Raw genomic sequence first — 3,522 nt, 5'->3', positions numbered from 1 at the left:
GGAATGTCATTCTCCCTGAGCCCTTCTCAAAACCTCTCCAGAATCCCACAAGTAATTCAGTGCCTGGAGACTCTCTGGATTTTGAGATCTTGATTAAAGGATTGACATTCAGAGGTACCTGCTGAATGGTGGTGGTATTTATCAAACCGTCTATCCATTTATTCATTCAATCAACAAACATATACTAAGCACTCGTGTGCCAACTCTGGGGAAAAAAAGAAGACCCAATCTCTACCTTCCAGATGGGGACGGATGGGTAAACAAGTAAGCACACGAAGGATTGCCAGCACCACTAGAGAAGAGATGAGAACAAAGAATTGGAGAGCTACGTAGACACAAAGGAAGGAAGAGGAGGCATGCTTTTATAAACCAAATTGTGTCCCTTCAAAATTCATACATTGAAGTCCTAACCCCCAGTACCTTAAAATGTGACTGTATCTGGTGAGCAAAAATGAGGGATAATTCAAGAGAAAGAACACCCCTGAGACAGAGGGGAGGGTAAATGTGGGATCCTCTGGTTGGCCTCAGTCTCACTGGCAAAGGAGGAAGTGAAGTAGTCCACTGGGATAGAAGAGGCATCCTCAAAAGAGGAACAGGAGAGGCTTTGCCTCGGAAGCTTGACAGCAGCAGATCTTACTCTCACTAGCAATGCTCTCCAGTCCAGGATGGATGTAGGAATGTGGGTCCTGTTTTTCCAAACTTCCAGAAAAGTAAAAGAAATCTAGGGGAGTACACGGAACTATGTTCAACATCTCGTAGTAACCTACAATGAAAAAGAATGTGAAAAGGAATACACGCATGTACGTGTATGACTGAAGCTGTACACCAGAAATTGACACAACATTGTAAACTGACTATACTTCAATTTTTTAAAAAAGGAAAAAAATAAATAATCTGAGGGAAAAAGAGAAATCTAGGGGTTTGTGAATGATTCTGGGATCTCATAACACCCTGGGCCTGCCTGTATCACTGTGTTTACACTCTGAACTGGCATCCCTGGCTAGACTTATCTGGTCCCCACTAGGTGATAAACTTGAGAAAGGGACCCTGTCTTAGCTGACCTGGAAGCCATGATGCTTTGTGCTGTGCCTGCAGACAGGAAGCACGTGCTTCATGTCTGAGGATGGAGAAAAGACAAAAGAGGGACTGGCTGACCATGGAGTCAGAATCTGAGATGTCCAGGAGGGGATTCATCAGTGAATGAAAGGAGAAGGCTCACCGTCCTGAGGGAGGTGGAATCACACTGGAGCCAGCTCACACTAGTTCCCAAGAGTTAATGTGGCGTCTCTTCCCAACTCCATGTCAGTGAAATCACATCGGCAGCTTAAAAATCATCAGTGACGGGAATATTTATACCATGGTAATTGGCAAATGCTACCCATCAGAGCTTCTTTTTTCTTCTTTTTTTTTTGAAGAAGTGGTTGTTAAATAGTTACCAGCACACCACTGGATAACACCCAGATTCCACACAGGTCGGACAGTACAAGTGATGATTGGAGACTGAAGACAGGGAAGGGGGCCTCCACACAAGACAGCAGCCCCAGGTCCTCTCTGCAGAGGACACACTTACCAAAAGAGTCACCCAGAATCAATTCTCGTGCCTTTGCTGTTAAGGGAGGGGTCGAAGTGCTCCCGTCTTGCTGTCTTCCATCTTCTGTCTGCTATTATGACCCCTGGAAATGACAAAGAGGAAGAGGAATAAAAGCAAGCAGTACCGAGATGAGTTGGTTTACTATCACCTTTAATTCTCTAGGGAATTATTTTGGTTTTGCCTTTAGCTTTGGAAAGGGGAGAGGAATGAGAGAATGCTCTCGGGAGTGTGCACATGCACAGACCAGAGGAAGGGGGTGATACAGACAAGACTTTGAAGGGACATGTCCAATCCCCTCCTGTGTTTAAAAGCTGTAACCCCTTGGCAGGAATGGTTGAAAAGAGTCTACATGTTCTTTCGTAATATTATCAGTATTATCCAACACAGATAGTACGCCAGGATATTTTCCCACAACTCACTCAGCTCTGTGTAACGCTATCTCAGTCATGGACACTAGCATGGCCTCAGAGATCAAAAGAAATTAGAGCAGGGCCAAGAAAAGTCGAGATATGGATTATACGAGGTTTACTAAAGATTCACAATCTTTCCCAGGGACAATCTTCAGTCTGATAGTTGGGAGCTACTACATTAATAAGTGTAAGTCTACACTGGAACAGCCAAGGCCATTCTGTGAGAAGGTAAAGAATTTTAATGCTGATAAACAGATGGTAGGAGTGCATTCTTGTGCTGGCGGCACACGTAGGAGTTGAGCCCCAGGGAGACAGCAGCGTGTGTGGTCAGGCCGGGCAGCTGGGACGCCTCACCACCACTGTCCTCGGCACATATTTTATATGCAGACAATTTTGAGGGAAAAATAAAAGCTCTATCCAAACAAAAGAATGTTTATGTTCAGAGTAATAAAAGAGAAATTATTAACCAGGAAGTGTATCTTATTAAAACAAGGCAATTCGGGGTATTAACCCAAGAAAAAGTTTGCAGATCATAAGTAGTTCACTTGTAATAACTCTTTTAATCTACATGGTTATTTCGATTTAAAATGGACAGCCTAAAATAGATAACAAAAAAATCCTACTGTATAGCACAGGGAACTACATTCAATATCTTGTGATAACCTATAATGGAAAAGAATATGAAAAAGAATATGTATATGTATGGCTGAATCATTGTGCTGTACACTAGAAACTAACACATTGTAAATCAACTATATTTCAATTTAAAAAAAGAAAAAAACTAAAATAAAATAAAATGGACAGTCTGAGGTTTTCTCCTCCACTAATTTAAGTTTTAAAAACATGATAGATATTTCCAAGGAAAATATGAAATGGGATCAAAAATTATATCAGAGTTACATTTGACTGTTTTGAAACAACAGTGTATAATTATTAATCCATGATATTTAGAGTTGAAACTTTGACATTTCTTTCTTGCACTTCTGTTATTTGACACTTAAGCAATTTATGGCGTGTACAGAATGAGCTACACTGCCAGAATAACACAACCAAGTTTTAAGTTAACATAATCTAATCTATGCATTCACATTCTCTACCAGTGTTTAAATGTTCATTGAGTTCCTAAGGAAAATAAAGAATACCTTTTTTAAATCAAAACTATTTAGCTTTGTCTTTTTTAAAATTTGTTGGGTTTGGGGAGAGGGGGGCGAGGAAAGAAGGTAATTAGATTTGTTTGTTTATTTAATGGAGGTACTGGGGACTGAACCCAGGACCTCATGCATTCGAAGCATGTGTTCTACCACTGAGCTATACCTTCTCCCCAGGGATAATTTTAATAGCAATTCATATTTCTGGATTTTTAGGGGTTTTTCAAGTAAATAAACACCAAATTTTGTCTGACAGATGAAACTCTAGTTGAGCAAGATGACAAGGCTATTCAGGAAAGTTTGGGCGACCACGTATAAAAGGGCAATGATGAGCCAGTGGAGCTGACCTTCACATTCCTGCTCAAAACAGTAA

The 3,522-nt window shown here is 40.9% G+C and overlaps 1 non-coding gene across 1 annotated transcript; it reads right to left on the bottom strand.

Moving 5' to 3' along the window:
* Positions 1 to 3,247: 3,247 nt before the first annotated feature.
* On the bottom strand, positions 3,248 to 3,319 carry TRNAS-CGA. Its single transcript has one exon. It is a non-coding gene; the product is annotated as a tRNA-Ser (tRNA).
* Between the last annotated feature and the right edge of the window lie 203 nt (positions 3,320 to 3,522).

This window comes from Camelus ferus, chromosome 5 (assembly GCF_009834535.1).
Source record: "Camelus ferus isolate YT-003-E chromosome 5, BCGSAC_Cfer_1.0, whole genome shotgun sequence".
NCBI classification, from domain to species: domain Eukaryota; kingdom Metazoa; phylum Chordata; class Mammalia; order Artiodactyla; family Camelidae; genus Camelus; species Camelus ferus.
This window is presented reverse-complemented; position numbering and strand designations above follow the sequence as displayed.